This window comes from Canis lupus, chromosome 15 (assembly GCF_048164855.1).
Source record: "Canis lupus baileyi chromosome 15, mCanLup2.hap1, whole genome shotgun sequence".
NCBI classification, from domain to species: domain Eukaryota; kingdom Metazoa; phylum Chordata; class Mammalia; order Carnivora; family Canidae; genus Canis; species Canis lupus.
Window position 1 is genome coordinate 59,051,605 of NC_132852.1, and position 20,846 is coordinate 59,072,450.

General features: G+C 38.4%; 1 protein-coding gene and 1 long non-coding RNA gene across 9 annotated transcripts in view; one reads left to right on the forward strand and one right to left on the reverse strand.

Moving 5' to 3' along the window:
* The window catches only part of CNTNAP2 (contactin associated protein 2), a 1,976,111-nt gene that overhangs the window by 1,490,411 nt on the left and 464,854 nt on the right, over positions 1-20,846 (forward strand). The gene's annotated exons all lie outside the window — the stretch shown is intronic.
* On the reverse strand, positions 191-17,767 carry LOC140605315 (uncharacterized). 3 transcript variants are annotated; one of them, XR_012008029.1, is made up of 5 exons: positions 17,565-17,767; positions 11,895-12,053; positions 8,549-8,727; positions 6,079-6,235; positions 191-300 (listed from the first exon to the last, which is right to left on the reverse strand). It is a non-coding gene; the product is annotated as an uncharacterized lncRNA (long non-coding RNA). The 3 variants fall into 3 exon arrangements; XR_012008028.1 differs by lacking the exon at positions 191-300 and adding an exon at positions 5,215-5,708; XR_012008027.1 differs by lacking the exons at positions 191-300; positions 6,079-6,235 and adding an exon at positions 6,706-6,839.

Here is a 20,846-nt window from a genome sequence, read left to right on the forward strand (position 1 = left end):
ACCCTATCTGTGAAACAGGGAGCTGTGCTAAGTAATTTCTGAGCACTGGAGAATCGACATCAGGAAACAGCTGAATCTGTCAGAAAAATAGAATCTACTCTGCATATTCCAAGGAGAAAGGCACTTAATGTAGGGTATTAGATGCTTAGAAAAATGGTGGGAAGTCTGATATAACTCACCACTACTGTCTCTTAGCTTCTCCACCGGTCGCCATGGAATTAGACACTGTCCCCCATGCCAGGAATTGCAGGAAACATCCACCTGTGGTCCCAGCTGCCTGCAGCATCCTCAAGGGGACTTCTAAAGGATATGACAAAATCTTGCATGTCCCAAACCCACACATCTACAGACCACTGCCCATACATATATCTCTTTCCCACCCTTCAGATCTCACATAGGGGCTTCTTGCTAGTGGCATCTAAAGTGGAACTCTGGCATCAAGGGACTTGGGGAAACATGTTCCCACACTGCCAGTCCTGTGCGATGTGGAGAGCACAGAGGGAGACGGGATTTGTGTTAAGGCACCACATAAGTGTCTGATACCCCAGCTGGGGAGCTAGGGGCTCTGGTGGCAATGCAGGTGTACAAGAAGTAAGGGACTGTGTAGAGACACAGTCAGACATCATGGGGAAGAAGGCCCATATCTGAATGATGCTTCAAAGGAAAAATTGAAAGATTGACTGTGGATTGCTCTTTCCATTCACATAGCAAGTCAATATAATCTATAAATCAAGTCTCTTTAACTCTTATACCAGCTGTCATGTCCTTCTTCCCTGGCTTTCCTCTAACAGGAACAATACCCCTGCCCCCTCTTAGTGCAACAAGAATGATTTGCTAGCAGAAGCTCTGTGAATCAGCCTTTGCACTGAACATGTTATATTGTTTGGGAACCTGGCTAAATTTTTCCATAACTGCTTTGAAAGTGATTTCCATTTAGAGCTAGGTGGAACAAATTTGTGCTGCTGGCTAAATCTTCTTTTTCTTTTTCTATGAACAGAATCTCATAAAAAGGACTATTGCTCTTTTGTACTTTTCTGTGATGCATTTTTGTGTTGGGGTCTATGAAGGAAGCCATCTAAAAATATATTGAGTGTTGTGAAAATATCCTCATAATTCTGCCAGAATTCAACTTTTTAAAAGTTGTCTTTTTTCTCCCTTTGTGCCTCTTTTTCAATTATTTCTTTCCCTTTGGTACACTGCCAGATTAATATTTCTGGGTCTTTCATAGGCCCCTACAGTGGCTGAAAGGACCCATCTCCCACCTGTGAGGGCCTCATTAAACTCCAGCAGTTTGATGACTGCATGAACTCAAGCACAGACACAGGGAGAGATGACCACTTTCAATAGAAAACCTAACATCACCAGTAGTTGGAATTCTAAATACTTTTTATGACAAGTATAATAGGCATTCCTCATGCTCTGTTTTGTGTCTGTATCTATGTTATGTTATACCAGACCCCGGCTAATAAAAATGCTGCTGTCTAGTTAGTAAGGGTTTTAGCTTATTTCAACAACATCTTAGTGTTGTTGAGCTATGTTTATCTTGAACTCTACAGAGGTGCTTGTTTTCATTGTAATTTAGCTGAATCAGAGACCTAGCTCTCTGCTTGCTCACAACCCTAACTAATTCATGTTTCTTTAACTTTACGTATCAAACTAACTTCACCTGAGGCTTGATCCTCTAATGAGGACAAGAAAAGACTTACCCCATATACCATACTGTTTCGTTCCCCAATTATTTGTCTCTATTCATGGATTTGGCAAGCCACAGTCTAGAACTGATCAGCCAGGACATGCTGTAGGCATCCAGCTATTGGGGTGAGGGAGGACCCTACTAGAGATGTGTTCTCATTGACTCAGAGGGAAGATTGCAAATATTTTAGACCAGGACGACAAGAGACCCTAAAGCCAGCATGGGCTAGGAGAAATGAGCAGAACTAGAGTCATGATGTTAGAGAGTCATAGAAGAAGTGTTTAGAGGTATAACAGGGACAGATCAAGTGTAACTCCTCATTCTAAGAGCCCATATACCATATAGTGGCCCGACCAGGATGAGACCCACATCTCACAACCAGCCAGTCTAATGCTTGCCTCAGTAGCTGCTATTCTGTTTAGTGGTTGTGAATGGATGTGAAAAATTGATGTGAATACTGTAAGAAAGAAGGTAGCTGTAACTTCCAAGTCCAATAACCTGTTTTTAATATTTTAATATTAACATTGTTTTATATAGCTTGAATTATGGCCGCTAGAAAGATAGGTCTAAGTCTTAAAGCTCAGTACCTGTGAATGTGGAAATAGGGTTTTTGCAAATGCAATTAAGTCAGGGATCTTGGGATGAGATTTTCCTGCATTCAGAGTCCACCCTAAATCCAAAGACTGCTATCATTATAAGAAAAAGGAGAGGGAGACATGGCATATAAAGACGTTGAGAAGAAGACCACAAGAAGATCTAAAGAACGCCAGGAGCCACCAAAAGCTAGACGAGGCAAGGAACACTTTCCCCCAGTGTCTTCAGAGGGAATGCAGCCCTACTGGCACCTTGATTTCTGATTTCTAGCCTCCAGAGCCGAGAGAGAACACATCTCTATGGCTTTCAACTACCAGGTTTATGGAAATCTGTTACAGTAGTCCCAGCAAACTCACACAATTACGAAAGAGTCCAATCTAAAGAGCAATCTGGGAAGAAGACTTAATCATTCCAATAGCTATTTTTATGTTTATTTTTACAAGGTATACCTCAAATGACATTACTTTGAACTTCTGTAGTAGGAAGGACTGTACACATAAAGGTTCCCCCTAGATGCTTTTAGCCCAAAGTCTACACTGAACATTCCCTCAAAGGCCCCACCTGCCTTCCCACTCCATACCCTTCCTCCACTATTGTAGCCACTGGTCTTCTCTCCGTTCCTGGAACATGCCAGATCTGCTCCTGCCTCAGCTTTGGTGCATACTCTTCTCCTGCTTGTTCAATCCCTTCCTCACCTTGCACCTCCTTCCCCAGCCTGAAATCAGCCCCAAAGTAGTACCTTCAGGGAAGACTCTGCTGACTCTCTAGTAGGTCAGTTGCCCCCTCCCAAGTCTTAGAGAAGATCTCCCAATGCCTTTCCTTCTCTACATGGAATTATCACTGTTCGCAATTCTATGTTTATGACATTACTAGATTTTTTTTTGTGCCATTCCCACTAGACTGTAGCTTCATGAGGGCAGGCATAGGGCTCTTTGCTCATTGTTACATTCCAATAGCAGCAGGGTCCCTGGCAGATTCAGGTTCTCATGGTAAATAAATGAATAGTGATATTTAGTCTTGGATGAAGCAGGGCCCATTGCTTACACTTGAAGCTGTCTATTATTCACATAGCTGTCTTGTTGTCCACATAGAAAATAGAAACTGTAGGAAAACCAGTACATAGCACTCCAAAATTAACTTATTTTCACAACATCTTAATTTTCCTCTGTGAATTTCTAAACAGATGAAAGTACCGCTCTCACTCAGAAGCATTGCAGAAATCAGTAAACATACCCCAAAGGGCCTTACACCTGTTACCACCTCTTCACTTTGTCATTGACTCTCATGGATAGGTCAGTTTGCCTTAATTATCTTTATTCATCTGTGTAATCAATAAACATTTGTTGAGTACGTAATAGTTTCTAAAGATTGTATTCCAAAATATTCTTGAATCTGTAGGAGAGGAAAGAAGATGAGAGCAGTAGCTCTGGTGGGAATGGTGGCAGTGGGGTTTCCAGGGCACTTATAAAGGATGGAAGGGGGGATCAAAATAATTATTTTTAGAGACTCCTGAGGGGAGTCTTAATGAGTGGGAGAAAATGGGTAAAAAACATAAAGGTTGGTCTAGGGCAGGGTTTCTCATCCTTGGCATTCTGGATGGGATAGCTCTTTGTTGTGAGGCTCTATGCTGTCATTTTAGGATGTTATTAACATCCCTGGCCTCTGCTCATGAAATGTCAGTGTGACTGCCAAAAAGCCTCCTGACATTGCCAAATATCCCCTGGAATGCATCCTTCCTTGCTGTTGAGACCCACTAGTCTAGGGAGCTGGAAGGAGCCTATCTAAGGCAGGGAGTGGGCACCTGGGTGGCTCAGCGGTTGAGCATCTGCCTTCAGCCCAGGACATGATCCCCGGAGTCCTGGGATCGAGTCTAACATAAGGCTCCTCTAAGGGAACCGGCTTCTCCCTCTGCCTATGTCTCTGCCTCTCTCTCTGTGTGTGTGTGTGTGTGTGTGTGTCTTTCATGAATGAATAAATAAAATCTTTTAAAAAATATAAAAAATAAAGGTAGGGAGTATCTGACTTACTATAAGCATTTCCATATAGCTCTTGAGAAAAGTGTTTAGATGGTAGAGCAGGGAGGAGGGAAAATGTAATACACGGGTCTTACACAAAGGCTTTGTGTGTTAGGCTAAAGAGTCTGGAACTTCATCCTGAAAGTTCTTGTAAAGAACTGAGGGATTTTACGTAAGAAAGGAATATGGGCTAATTTGTGTTTAAGGAAAATCACTCTGATCACAGTGGAAAAGATGAATGGAATGAGGATCAGATGACGGCTATAACCCAGGAGAGTAGTGATGAGTGAGAACAGAGAACAGGAAGAGAGAAGAGGCGTTCAGATAGATCTCCAGGACTTTGTCCAGGATGTTCTTGCCTTGGATGATCGGAAGGAAGAATCCTAAGTGTTCTCCAGTATCCAGTCAGGATTTAAGCCCCATGACTTCATGAACCCCATGACTATCAGAGGCTTAAACTCAAGAAAATTACTTGCAAAGTTTTTCAAGTGTAGTCTAGGTGAACTCACAGTATAATAAATAAAAATAGCACTGCCTAAGGCTTCAAATTCAATTAAGCCTTCAGCAAAGATTTCTTGAGAAAATTGCCCCCTAAAAATACTACTTTTAAAAGTAATCAATATAATATAAAACCTTAGTAAATTTCCATTTACAATCCTCCCACCTCCAAGTAAGGTCTTACACAACCAAGGCAAGCAGGCAAATTGAAGAATTGAAGCCATTGTTCTTGCCCGATTGTCTAAAAAATTGTCTTATTTCTTTGCTTCGCTTTCTGAGTTTATATAATGATAACAGAAAAGGTTGGGTTTGTTTTTGTTTTTTTTACTATTTTTGAATAGCTGGATCTTTGACAATGCTGAAAGAAATAATTGTCAACAGATAATATTAGCCTTTGGCAGAACTCCTGTTTTTTTATTCAGCCATTTGTCAGAGTATAAGGCATGTCCTTCCTGTAAGAACTGACCAGATAAAGCTTCACAAGCACCCACTGTGAGGGAAAGAAGCTGAGAGCTCAGTCATAAAGAGATCTCCCAGATGGCTAGTGCCACACGGTGCACAAAAGCAATTAACAATTCAGGGCAAAGCGTGGTAACTTCCGTAGACTGTGTGTGTGTGACAGAAAAGTTCTATACTCCCTATCTTGCAAAGCAATGAACATTCTTCGCTCTTCAACATGAGGAACAGGATATGCAAGCACTGCTCAAGGATTGGAATGGGTGGTCCCAGACATGTGGGCAGAGTTAGTTCATGGTGGTCACTTTAGGGAAAAACCATCATGCAACTGGAAGAATTCATCTAAAACTATTCCTGCATTTCACCAGATGCCATCATCCTGGTTTTGATTGGAGACTGAGGAAGTCCCAAATGGGAGCGACTCAAATTGAAGTAAGAGTGTTTCAAATCATCTGAAATGTTGAAGAATACAAGAGAAGTATTCATACATAAATAAATATGAGGTATAAATGGATTTTTTCTGTGTTGATTAATCGTGCACTTTCAAGTTTTTTGCTTCAGTGACAACATAAAGAAAATTCTTACTAATCCATATAATGATGGGTACTGCCTTTTTAAAACCAACGACCTTTATACCATTAAAACATCACATATTTAACAAAACGGGTTATTTTAGATCAGAAATCAGACAGTAATTCTGAAATTAAAAATTATAATACACAACCAACGTGGATCAGACCTACCACGAATCCTTGATTATTACTGAAAAGAAACACTTCTTTCTCACTTCACATGCACCACACATCTTGCTTGGCGTTTTACCTGCAGAGCTCATTAGCTGTTCACAAGCATGAGAGGTGGTTATATGACTATTCCCATTTTACTGATAAGAAATTTTCACCCAGGTGAAATAACAAACAGCGGGTCATGCAGCTAGTATGTGGCAATCCTGTAATTAGGAGAGGGCATTTTCCCTCTCCTCCATGAGGAAGAAAACAAACAGAAGCAATTAGATCTTGAGTACAATTTTGATAAAGACAACTTGTTACAGATACACACGATAGTAGCATCAGTTATCAGATGGACAGAGGGCAATATCTCTACTAATAATAGTGTTACCTTGAAGTTTGTAACTGCCATAGGTATACTCACGTCCAAGAAAGAGAATGGTTTTAGCAATTTTAAACTATTTTTTATATTTATGCTTCAGTATTTCCATTCCATTTCAAATATCTTTCCTGCTGAAAATTTGCCCTGTCTGGATTCTAAAAGGCATCTGGGCCTCAAACTTTATTTAATGGTAAGAATACATAATTGAATATTTAATTTCCCCAAATGGTTCCAAATCATCAAAACATAGAGCTTTAAGTACCCAGGAACACAAACTCATAGAATTTAAGGATTCATGATTCATACACAAAACACTAAACCTTTCAATGAATAACTGTATTGTTGCCAGTTTGGAAGAAATTTTAATTTTGTTCTATTTCAAGAGGAACACAATCAGAATGAAAACAGCCTCACACATCTTCATAGTAGAGTTTGTGAATCACATCCGTCATGTCAGGCTCCGGCTAAATCTTCTGAAAAGTACATTAAATCAGGATGATAATTATTCAGTAAAATTTCTCCTCAAAGTATAGTAAATATGATTGATTTAGTGTATCATTGAGATTCTACTGAAAAAAATGGCATAAAACAGCAACATTCTGTTGCCATTTTATAACTTGCATTTTTGTAAAGTGACCATTACTATAATGTAGTCAGATTATTATGACAATCTGCACAGATGAAAATATCTCAAAGCCAATATTACATTTTCATCAAGTAAATGACCATGTGTTTCAATAAACACAATTATGAATGTTAATATACCAACAGATTGAGTAATTTGATTTTTCAGCACCAGTGTTTATAGCAGGAAAACAAATTAATCATCTTTGAGGTAACACTAAGGAATTTAAACTTTGAAAGAATATAATCTGCTTCACTGGACTCTTCTTCTATTCTTTGTTTTGCTCAACAGGAATCAAGATTGTGTTCCCTTTTGTCCCCTCCCAAGACCATCTTGCCATTAGGTGAATGTCCTACCCAGCAGCATTATCAATTAGGGCCAGAGAATTTGGAGTGAATCATCTTTGTTTTGATAAGGATCTACGGGACACCTAGATGCACAATAGAAACATCCAAGGAAATGTACTTCTCTCTCCCGTTTGGTCAGCATGGGCAATTCTTGAGCAAGCTACTCTCTACCCTTGCACACCTGTACTCTCTGGACCTCCATCCTCCCCTTTCTATTAGAAGGTCATATGCATTGCCAGGAGGGCAAATGAGGTGTTATGTCATCACTTTACTCAAACACTTTGGCTGTGGGCATGTTTGGCCTTGCAGTGGACATGCAGTTTACAGGGACCTAAACAAAAAACTGAAGAGTCGATGATTAAGACTTTCACAATCAAACCAACAGGGCACTTTGCCCTGCGGTAATAACTGAATCATTAGGTAATGCTGAGGAAGACTATTTTCTAGATGGAGGCAACATTTTAAGACCATTGAAGGGATACCTGGGTGGCTCAGTGGTTGGGCATCTGCCTTTGGCTCAGGTTGTGATCCTAGGGTCCTAGGATCGAGTCCTGCATCAGCCTCCCTGCATGAAGCCTGCTTCTCCCTCTGCCTATGTCTGTGTCTGTTATGAATAACTAAGTAAAATATTTTTTTTAAAAATCAAAATTGGGATCCCTGGGTGGCGCAACGGTTTGGCGCCTGCCTTTGGCCCGGGGCGCGATTCTGGAGACCCGGGATCGAATCCCACATCGGGCTCCCGGTGCATGGAGCCTGCTTCTCCCTCTGCCTATGTCTCTGCCTCTCTCTCTCTCCCTCTCTCTCTCTCTCCCTCTCTCTGTGACTATCATAAATAAATAAAAATTAAAAAAAATAAAAAATAAAAATTAATCCTTACTTAAACATAAAGAAATGTTTCTGTTTTCCATTGCTTTTTAACAAAAATCCTTCAAAAGTAATATAAGATTTCCCTGGCTTTCTAAGAGAGTGTACCAAGGACACTTTAAGCCTTTCCTGAAAATAGTATCTTCAACGTTGAAATGATCAATCGCTGTCTTCCTTGGTGTAGCATGACTGCAAATGCGCATAGTGGAGGTACCTTGGATCCTGATTGGGGGCCTAAAGCAGGGTTTCTTGAAAAGTCCACGTCAAGATCTTTATCTTGATCTTTTGTTTCAGTCTTTGCTAATGCCAAGAACTCCAGGGTGAAGAAATGCATGTAGAAACTCACCTGGTTAGCAGGTTGGAATCCAGTGGCTGAACCAGCTCAATTAGCTAATGCAACAGAGTAGTGCTGTCCACACTGGTCACCAGTTCTCAGGGTTCTGTCCCCACAACCTTACCTATTGTCTTTCACACCAGTAACTGGTGTCTTCTTATCAGTATCTATGTCTTCTTCCCATTTGCAAACTGAAATTACAAAGAAGGTATGAATGAGAAATGTTCTGTGTCATTTCAAACATTTATTGAGATGTTTTGAAAAGTTATGACTCCTCACTCTGTGAGCAATTTTGCAACATCATTAGATGGAACAGAACACATAACTACACTTCTTTCTCTAAAAGTTGTCTTACTATTGCCTCTTAACAGAATGCCAGATACATTAAAATTTTAATGCTCTAATATTGAGAGTGAGTAGCCTGCATGATGGCTTTCTTATGGATTACACTTTTAATTCTTGGTTTGTTTTTTTCGTTTTTGTTTTTGCTGAGACTCTGTTTTCTTTTTCTTTTTAAGATTGATTGATTTGAAAAAAAGAGAGTGAGAGAGAGAGAGAATGAGCGGGGACAGGGGCAGAGGGACAGGGAGAAGCAGACTCCCCCCTGAGCAGGGAGCCTGACATGGGGCTCAATCCCGGGACCCCAGGATCATGACCTGAGCAGACAACAGATGCTTACCCGACTGAGCCACCAGGTTCCCCAAGACTTTCTATTGTCCATTGATTTCAAGCATGTTTGTAATTGCTCATTGAAGCATTTTTAGAATGGCTGCTTTAAAATCCTTTCCAGATAATTCTAACATCTCTGCCCATCTCAGTGTTCCCATTCATTGATTTTTTTCATGTGTTTTGAGATCTTCCTGGGTCTTGGTATGATGAGTAATTTTTTATTGAAATGTAGGCATTGGGGGTGCTAAATCATGAGACTGGGATTTGCTGCTGTCATCTTCTTTCTGCTTTTATTTTCCTTTTCCTCCTCCACCTATCATCACTTTATGCTGACATTCAAGTAGAACCAGGAAAAAATAAAAAGTTGGCTACAGATGGAGCATTGTACTTCATGTGTCACATTTAAATTCTCCAGGAAGAAAGGACTTGTCATTAAAGTGCCTTTATGAGCCACAGATGGTGGTAAGGCTGAGACACCTTGCCTTTTCTTTCCATTCCTTGTCCACTAATGTCACTTATTTTTTTGAAGTACCTGAGCAGCACTGCCACTTTCTAGAACTGTCATTCTCCATTTATATTCAATCATAACTCACTAGTGAAGATTAATTGGGGAGGAAGGCAAGTCTAAATTAGGAACCGCCAAAGTACTATTTTGAAAGAAATGCGGGTTTGTGGACTTCAACTGTAGGCTTAATTCAAAAACATGATGAGAACTGTTACTAAGGAAATGTCTTAAAGGGCCTATTTTAAAGCATAGAGACAACTCATTTGTACATTACCAGAAAGTAATGTGCTTTAAATCCTTAACAATAGCTTGTTTTCTTGAGTAGCTTAACCACTGCTTTTAAAATCCTGCTTATTTATTCTCTTAACAAATCTCAAGTAAAATTCGACCCAATCCTCCTCTGAATTTTCACAAATTCTAAAGTAGTGGAATCCAAATTAGAAGCTTCAGTATATGTGGTATTTCCCCTTGAAGAGTGTTAATTAAGCTGCTTTGCACTGTGAGCACTCAGAACTGGTTCGGCACAATAGTTCCATGATCTGCAATCTAATATGATTTTTTTCTGGATGGATCTGTTGCCATAAAGTTTAACATGCTATACGAGCTATTGGTTTGAGTTGGTGGTCTATAAATACTAAGCTTTAGCTCTTTGAATATGTCTTTCTATTTCTATTTTATGGTTAATTCAGATACGCATGGATTAAGCATCTGGTTATACAAAGTGCTTCCAGATACCAGTGGCTCAAAACACTGTTCCCTATACATTTTACCATGATACTATTGAACACATTTATGCTTACAAGTGATTGAGTTGCAAAGTTTTAGTAATCCTATTATAAGACCATGGGTACTACTTTTGGAAAATCTAAAACAGTCTTGAAGAAGAAGTGACTTACTGTTTTGCAAATGGCAGTTGAAATTCAGAGCAAATGGAAAATCAAAGGTAATATTAGATCCATTACACACACTATGCAAGATGTTTATGTGTTGACAGCTTGTATCCCTACCCCCCAGATCAATTTGGCTATTTTACCCACTAATTCTTATGTTTACGATTCATAAAATATGAATATAATTCCTTTTACTGAGAGAAAGTGGAGTATGAATGAAGAAGGGTTGCCCCATTTTGCCTTGAAGCCTAACAGTATAAATTACATGTGCAGAGAAATGGTAAATGTATTGAAGATTACTTGTTTTTTGAAAGCAGAAGCTGTAGTGTATTTTTTTAACTTTATAAGGATTTAGAGGTTGATAATTCATCATACTACTCTGTACCCTCAGTGTGAAACCAACTGAAAAAGAGACACAAGGGTCAAATAGAAATCAAAACTTCAGTTAGGTTGTGTTTCTCTAGGAGGATAGCCCCTTAAAGTCCTGCTTTTTAATAAGACACATAAAAGGGTCATAGCACTGACTGCATACCCTCAACATTTAGAAAATATAAAAATGCCCAGCTGCTCCTGTGTTGAGTTGTTATGCTCTCAGGACCAGATACACAGTACCATCTTGACAGTTACCGCCTAGGAGTCCAATACGGTAGCTGCTCGCCACATGTAACTTTGACTACTCAAAATGTGCTTGTTGTGACAAAGGAATTCTTTTTTTTATTTTATTTTATTTTAATTAATTTAAATTCAAATTTAAAAACTGATACTCTGTGGGCATCCGGGTAGCTCAGTTGGTTGAGCATCTGACTCTTTCATCTTAGGTTGTGATCTCAGGGCCATGAGATCAAGCCTCGAGTCAGAATCTACTTGAGATTCTCTCCTTCTCCCCTCCCCCACCCCACCTCACACTCACTTGCTCCCTCTCTCTCTCTCTAAAATAAATTAATTAATCTTTAAAAACAAGAGAAAATAATTAATTAACTAATTAATTAATTAAAATTGACACTCAGTTCACTTATTGGAAGACTTTTAAGTTTATTTGAAACCACACTGGTATATGAATCTACCTTTTCAACTGTAAATTGTATGGAATCTAAGTATTAACTCTTTCCCATTAAAAACGAAAGGGCCAAATTAAGAAATATGCTAAGTATAAAGTATATACAAGATTTCAGTCGTCCAAAAAAAAGAGGACCTTAAATGGTTCATTAATTGTTTACATTGGATACATGTTGCTAAGTCATTTTGAATACATGAGGTTAAGGAAAAAATTAAAATTAATTTTTTAAAAATTTACCTGTATCTTTTTGCTTTTGTAATGTGACTGCTGGAGAACCATAGATTGCGTATGTGGCTCACATCATATTGCTATTAAGACACACTGTAGTAGAGAGTGATGTAAACAGACTTACATTCTTGTTGGCAGGTGCAGGTCCTGGTATAGACTTGACTGAGTCTGGGGGAAAAGAAATGAACTAAAAACAGTGGGAGAAAGAGAAAATCTTCTGGCTTTCAACTGCCCTGGAGGCTGACTGGTCTAGGCCCATTTGTATCCCTTCGTGGCTTATAAACCTGAACATAAGTGGAAGAAATCTTCCTTCAAAATCCACCATGCTGCCGGGTGCCTGTTCCTTCCAAAACTGAGGATTTTAAAGTTCTCATTAGCATCTTTGCTTAATGCTTCTCCCCAAAAGTTGCTTGCTTAAAGCTTTTATGTCCTTTTTGGCTTCGATTAACATTAACTATTCAAAGTACAATGTAAAAATCCTCTTTTACCACCTCCTTTTCTATTGCTGCATGACCTGACCTTCCCTGGAAAGAAAAGTATAAAAAAAATGAAATTTCTACCAATGCCTAGCCCTCCAAAAATCTTAACACTTATAGTCTGGTGATGACCCACTGATTGGGTCTCTGGATGTTTGAAAAGCAGTTCTTCCCATGTTGATTTGAACATGTTCCTTTTCTAACAAAGGCCTGACTATTTCCACATGGATTCTGAAGCTGCCACAGGAATGAAACTGGCTCTCCAATCTAAATTCCCGGGGAGAGGCTCTCCTGACCTAAATAAAGAATTGCTTTATCTGCCCCAATATCTAAACTCTGCTTGATAGTTTTAGGTCCAAGAAACCACCTGGATCATCAAGATAAGTGCTTTTCTTGATACATCAAGGCACAACATGGCACATGTCTCCATTCCTCAACTGGCCCACTCTGCTCCCTCCTGTTTAGACATGGCCCACTCTGCTACTTCCTGTTTAGACATGGCTCTTAACCTTTACTTCATATTTGAATCACCTGAATACCTTAAAAAAAAAAAAAAAAAAAAAAAGCCAAGGCCTGGGATTTAGGCCAGACCAACTCCTTGAGGATCTCCCTTCTAAGAAGGACTTCAAAAGTGGTTGGCCAACCGGAGGACTCACTGAATGGTTTAGTATATTTGTCATCACTCTTTATCTTGGTTAATTCACTTAAAGCCTGCAGCCATAATAAAAATACGTAAAGGTCAAGAAGGATGTTTCCTATATTTTTTGACATGAGCTGAACTGAGTAATTTTATTTCTACTATACGGGATTATTACATCTCTTTCTGTATAAGATCAGTGTTAATTTTATTTTTGAATTTCACTCTTAAAATGGATTCTTGCTATTATCCTTTAAGGTTATAGATCCAGGTACCTGAACACCTGAATGTTGCATGTTACATTGCTGTTTGCAAAAGGTTCCAAATGCTGTGCACTCAATTTGACAATCTTTCTTTCACATTTTCACAAAGTTAGTCTGTGACTCAAAATTCTCACCAATTCTTTTATCTAAAGGAACCTGATGGCTATGGCAACTAGATTATTGGGCAGAGCTGGTTTTGTAAGATTTGGATTTGCTAGACAACAAATAGCCAAGAATTTGACATTATGGAAAGGAGGTCTGCTTTCTATTGATGCTTGATGTTAATTGAGAGCAGGAATGCTAAGGATTGCCATGGATATCTGCCTCTAGAAGCTAAAGCCCACCTCTCATTTAGAAGCTAAAGCTCAGACATAGAACTCCGACACAATGCAATAAAACTTTGTTAAGCCAGATAAAGCACTAGAAAAATTCGTGAATCCTTAACATTAATGTACATCTCTCATACAAATTATACTTGAGCAAGAGAGACTTGCTGTTGCAGGCAGTTATTGTACCTGTTATTAACATTTAAGTCACACAAGTCAGCACAAGGACATGGACAATACTAAATCCCTTCAGAGATGGTACTCTGAGAAATCTTTCCAGTTCTAACTACACAATATAATATTTGAAAACATCAGCTTTGCACTCATTCCTGACCCACATATGTTGAACTGGACAAGGTATTGCTCTCAAGGACAAAGAATAGACATTAATCAAAGTGAAAATACTTCCAACATGGAAAGGTTGGGCTTTCTATTGTTGATGCTTTTGTTTCCTTAGAGCCTAAGAGCTCCACCAAAAACAAAACAAAACAAAAAAAAAAAAAAAAAAAACCAAAAAACAAAAAAAACACTAGGTATTATTGAGATATTTTTAACAAGTTCCTGGATGTATAGGGTAAATTGCATCTCCCTAAAAAGATATGTTGAACTCCACATCCCTGGAACCTGTGAATGTGACTTTATTTGAAAATTGCAGATGTAATCAAGTCAAGTTGAGGTCATTCTGGAACAGGATGGGCCTGACCCCGTGACTGGTGTCCTTACAAGAGGGAAATTCAGACAGACGCTCTGGGAGAACAATTATGTGAGGACAAAGGCAGAGAGCAGAGCATCGTGGCTATAAGACAAGGATCACCAAGGATTGCTTGTACCCACCAGGAGGAAAGAAAGGCAAGGAAAGACTCTCCCCTAGAGCATTCAGACAAAGCATGGCCCTGCTGACACCTTGATTTCAGACTTTTGACCCCAGAATAAGGAGCAAATAAACTTTTGTTATTCTAAACCACCGAGGCAACTTAGGTCATTTGTTATGGCAACGCTAGAAAACTGCTACATGGGGTTGCATCCAACTTCTCTCTTCAAAAACCAAATTTCATTCCTGAATAGAGTATAAAACAAAATGTAAAATCACAAATTAGAAGTTTTAGAAGTGGTCCTGGGTTTAGAAATGCTATAAGATTATTTTTAAAACCATATGTTACCAAGAAGTAGGCAAGTTTCTGCATTAACAATACATAGCTTTGTAACAATTAGCCATCTGTTGATAACACTGTTAGGGATTGACAGCATCTCAATGGAAGCAGGGAAAACAACAGAAATATTATATCTGCCAAGTTTTAGTCATTCGTTATCTTACATAGTAATTTGTTGTCTCATGAGATCACTAAAGAGAGAAAGAACCATGCCGTGCTACAAAATAAACTTCGTAAAGCAGGTAGTTTAATAGCAAATTAATGATGTGCTGACAAGATCAAGAGATGATTAAAAAAAAAAAGTCACAGTTTCTGCATCGCAGCCAACAATGCAGGTCTGGAAGATTTCTCCTAAGAAGGTAATATTTATTTTCTCCAGGGAGCTATTTGAAAACAGAGGATAAGATATTCTAAGATGACTTGTCTTAATGCCAATTTTAAAAAAAAATACACTTTTAGAGTTCAGATATCATTATCTTGCTGTCTTTCTTGATATCATTCTTGATAATGGGCTTCCACATGGTAAAGTCTAAACTCTTTCAATCTTATCTTGGTTTGATGGCTGGTTTCACTGTATTAACAGAACGTCTTAATACAAAAGGGTTTATTATCAAGAATAAAGTAAGTTTAAATGGAAATCATGAAAAGTAAAAGTAGATGGCAAACATTGCCTATAGTAATGGTTATAACATAATTATTAAGATAAACTTTGTACATTACACAATAAAAGTTTATCTCTCTCTACATATTCCAAACTATATATTTGAATATAATAAATATATATTAGGGATGCCTGGGTGGCTTAGTGGTTGAGTGTCTGCCTTCGGCTCAGCAATCCCAGGGTCCTGGCATCGAGTCCCACATCAGGCTTCCTGTAGGGAGTCTGCTTCTCCCTCTGCCTTTGTCTCTGTCTCTCTCTCTATGTCTCTCATAAGTAAATAAATAAAATCTTTAAAAAATAAATATATATTCAAATATGTATGCAGGTATATAATATATATAAAGCAAATTGGATTTATTTTTAAGTTGCCATAAGGCGGCTTTAATACTTGAGAACTTTCCATAAGAATATAAAGTTCATATACTCAGCCTGAATGAAAACCCTGTATTTATCTCTAGAATCAAACCATCTTTAAGATGATGACAGAATTTCAAGGGTCAATTTGGGGTAAGAGTCTGTGAGGGACCCATTGCTTGCTTCCTTGTAGATTTCTCTCAGGCAGAGAATGCTGATCACAACTGTTTTCACTAGTCTGTTAATCTGAACTCTACCTTAACATCACCCACTAGCTACCCTTATATGTTCCCTTCTCTGTCAACCACGCTTCCTCTAACAGAAAATGAGTGGGAAATATCAGAGAGGGAGACAGAACATGAGAGACTCCTAACTGGGAAAGGAACAAGGGGTGGTGGAAAGGGAGGTGGGAAGGGGGTGGGGGTGACTGGGTGACAGGCACTGAGGGGGGCATTTGATGGGATGAGCACTGAGTGTTATGCTATATGTTGGCAAATTGAACTCCAATAAAAAGAAATTAAAAAAAAAAAAAGGATTTGCACCTCATCTAATCAAAAAAGCCCTGTTCTGCAAGAAAGAACTGAATTTTTAATCCCGAAGACAGAGAGTTTCTGTCAGAGCAGGGACCAGAAATACAGCCTTTTGAATTTAGACCAGTGCCTTTCCAACACAACAGTGACTACTGAGTCATCAGCCCATTCTTTCAGCCAATACTTAGGCATCTACTTTATAGTAGAGGCTGTAAAGGATGTGAAGATATATAAGATCTACCCCATACCTTTATATGCTTCATAGTGTAAAGGGACAGAGAAACCATGCATAAATGAATACAAAATAAGATTATAGATGAGAATCCATGGTTGTTCATTTGCTTAGGGCATTCAGCAAACCTACCGAATGGCTACCATATGCCGACTTCATCCTTCACAAAGGCTGATGATACAAACTGACCAAGGCTTAGCCACCAACATCGAGAGTTTGCATTCCACTTGGGACAACAAGACAATTAAAGCAGCAGGTACATTATAACATCACAAGTACAATAAGAGATGAATTTCCCAAATACCAAGGGAGGCCATGACTGAGACACCTGGCCCAGTCGACAGAATCCAGAAGAAATTTCAAAAAGTAGCATATAAATTAAAACATGAAGGATAGGAGGTATCCAGTATGGAACTCTGTGGGAATGCAGATACAGAGAGACTGTCTTTCAGCAAACCACTTCAAGGCAAATTTGGAAATTGGCACCATCCTTTTGGCCTACCCACCATTAGAAAAAAATATTACCTTCTGTCTCCCTTTCTGATATTTCCCACACATTTCTTCTCCCTTCCCTTATATTCCCTTTCACTATTATTTATATCCCCCAAATGAATGAGAACATAAAATGTTTGTCCTTCTCCGACTGACTTACTTCACTCAGCATAATACCCTCCAGTTCCATCCACGTTGAAGCAAATGGTGGGTATTTGTCATTTCTAATAGCTGAGTAATATTCCATTGTATCACTGAAACCAGTATTGAACTGTATGTTAACTAGAATTTAAGTAAAAAATCTGAAAAGAAAAAAATACAACAAAATTGCAATGGCCACACAACTCTGTGAATATATTAAAATCCACTGAATTATATACTTTAAATCATGTTTTGGCATGTGAATTATATCTCAATAAAGCTATTTTTAAATTTTTTTAAAAGGAAAAAAAAAGAAAAAAATATTACCTGGCAAACCATGGGAATGCCACGCCTAGCTGTGATGACTACCGTAGATTTAAAATGGAACTAGGGAAACTTGAAAGCAAGAAATTTACCTGAATCAAGTAATCGGATGAGTTTCATGTAATCAGAATGAATTCCCAACCAAGGCTTTCCATTAAAAAAAAAAAAAAAAGTTACTTTTGGCATAGCGTGAATCTTCCCTGCCTCATCCTCCTTTGTGGTATTTTCAATTTGAGCACCAATTCCAGTAAAGAGTCATTTGTACCAGTTGCAACTGTACTCCCAGCATTCCTGTCTGTTTGGCTCACACTGTATCCAAGGCAACTTGATGGCAGCCACTTAAAGCCACAAATACATTTGCTATATCGTGCATCTTTTGGGACCATAATTATGCATACTGACAATTTATGATTTGTTATCATTTCCAGAAGTATAGTTCTTTATTAAGTCTGTATGACTAAGGAGAGGAGTTGAGAGGTAGCCTTACATAAGAAGTTGCTCAGGATGGAGTAGTTCAGCCTCAAATCTGTATTACTGAAACTCTCTTCACATCAGGACCGAGCTGGGACCATAACTTGGTAAAAAAAAACAACAACAACAACAAAAAAAACTGTCAATTAAGTAACTCTGGCACCACTCTTTAATAAAATAAATTTTGTAATGTTTTGATATTGTAAAAAAGTATTTGCCACTAATGGCAAAGTAAGTGAAGTTAAAAAAAATACACACACACACAGAGTCACTATCATTTGGAGTATTTCCCAAGCCACCAACTGTATATGGTATAGATACCTCTAGGAATTCATGCTCATGGAATTTTTGATGCTAAACAGCCCACTGATAGAAACTGGTTTCCAAAGGTATTATCCAAGAAATTAGAAAGCCTTTCAGTGCAGCCACTTCAACAGTTAGAAGCTAAAAAATTCACAGGAAAAAATAAAACCTTTCAGCAACTCTTCCTGCTACAGTGATCTTGGAGCAATTTACTATGTAGATGACACAGTGCATTTCTGCTTTGTTGCTGCATCAGCATGTCATTTTCAAAATGAAAACAAGTCTATTAAAGTGCACATCAATTGTACAAAGTAGGATGAGAATGTATGGTTTGATCATGAGGTCTTGCTTTCAGATTCAGTCCCCAAAACAGTGTAAATTTAGAAGCAAAAAGGTTTGAGAATATGATAAAAAGGGAAAAACTTTAGGTTGACAACAATATGTTAAGAGAATGAGAATTTCAAGTTGAACTGTTGAAGGAGCTAAATTTATGCAGACAAAGCGAAAAAGTAATGAATCAAGTCTGAGGGGAAACACACCAGCACATCACTGACAAGGGAAGCAAGTGGAACAATAAATGGATATTAATTGCAGCTTGCAAAAAAAAGGCATTGATTTCAAAATAATTAAGGAAAGAAAGTGAAAAAATAAACTACCCTGTGTAGACCAAGTTTTGATCCAGGAGGACATACAAGTCTCTGAATAATGACTTTAGTTATGATTTTGTTTTTCTGGTGGCTTTGCTGAAGGCAGAGACTGCAGAGTGATGGAAAATATAGATGGGGATAATAACTTCATGCCAAGGATAAACTGGTTTGACCCAGTTTTGTACCAGCTCACAATTTAGCCTAGAGTATTTTACATTTCATCGGTTTACCTATTTAATTGATCATTGTGAACTTCTTTTATTTTTAAGTCATCCAATAAATATTTTTTCAGCATCTAATGTGTGCTAAGTGTTTTGCCAGTACTGAGAGAAGCATAAAAAATAATTCACAAAGATCCTATGAGATGGGCATTACTACAGCCTTTAACACACAGGGAGACTGAGGCAAAGCAATGCCCAAGGTCACAGAGCTAGTATATAGCAGAACTGGTATGTTAGTTCAGGTCCTCCAAAAGGCAGATGCCAAGACAGGATTGGTGTGGAAGAGATTTACGGTGTTTGCGTGGGAACAACAACAACAACAACAACAAAATGCAAGAATTGGAGGAGTCTGGGAAAGTCTCAGATCAATGGATCTGATCTAGCACAGGAAAGAAAGGAAGGGGAGTTGTAGGGAAACTCCTAGACAGCAGTGTAGTTGTGGGACATTATGGCAAGGACAGGCCTGCCATGCCCAGATTGGGAAGGGAGGCCCAGGTGCTAATGTAGTTGGTAAATCCATCGGTCAATTATACCTGCTGCATCAGGGGAGCTGAGAAGCCATTGCCCTGGTGCCACAGCCAGGACCCCCAACTCCAAAATCTGATGCGAGAATGTACATGCTCAGTTGTTAGGTCATCGTGAGCTCTGGACTCAGTATACGATCAGAAAATGCAAAGCTTTATACGTGGCAACCTGTGTTATTATACATACAACCTTTCCATTCTGCGAGCCCCCTTCTGTTTATGTCAGAACTAGAACATCCAAAGCAAACATTATGCTTTTCTTCCATGAAAATAGGTAGAAATCACCTAGACTGAAAAATGGAATGTAAGGAGAATGGGATCTCCATATTCCATTGTACATGCGTATATAGGTGTGTGTACCTCATTTATATATATTACGTTATATACTATATGGGTGTATCACATTTTCTTTATCTATTCACCCATTGATGGACATTGAGGTTGTTCCCATAGCTTGGCTATTGTGAACAATGCTGTAGTGAATATGGGGTATCTTTTTGAGTTAATGTTTTTGTTTTCTTCAGATAAATATTGGGAAGTAGGATTGCTAGATTGTATAGTAGTTCTATTTTTTTTATGAGGAACCTCCTTAATGGCTGCACCATTTTACATTCCCATCAACAGCACACAAGGGTTTCCTTTTCCCACCGTCCTCACCAACACTTGTTATTTCTTGTCTTTTTGATAATAGCCATTTAAACAAGAGTACAGGGTATCTCACTATGGTTTTGATTTGCATTTTCCCTGATTTTCCCTGATTGTTAGTGATATTAAGCATCTTTTCATGTGTCTTTAGGCCATTTGTAGGTCTTCTTTGGAAAAATGTTTATTTAGATCCTTTACCCATTTTTTGAATCTGTCTGTATGGGGGTTTTTTGCTATTGAGTTGTAGGAGTTCTTTATATATTCTGGATATTAACCCCTCGTCAGGTATATGGTTTGCCAATATTTTTTGTCATTCAATAGGTTGATTTTTCATTTTGTTGATGGTTTCCTTTGCTATGCAGAATCTTTTTAGTTTGATGTCATCTCACCTGTTTATTTTTCCATATGTTGCCTTTCCTTTTGGTGTCAAATCAAAAAAAAAAAAAGAAAAAAGAAAAAAGAAAAAAGAAAAAAAAAAGAATCATCACCAAGACCAACATCAAAGCATCTACCGCCTATGTTTTGCTTTTAGGAGTTTTATGGCGTAAGGTCTTATATTCAAG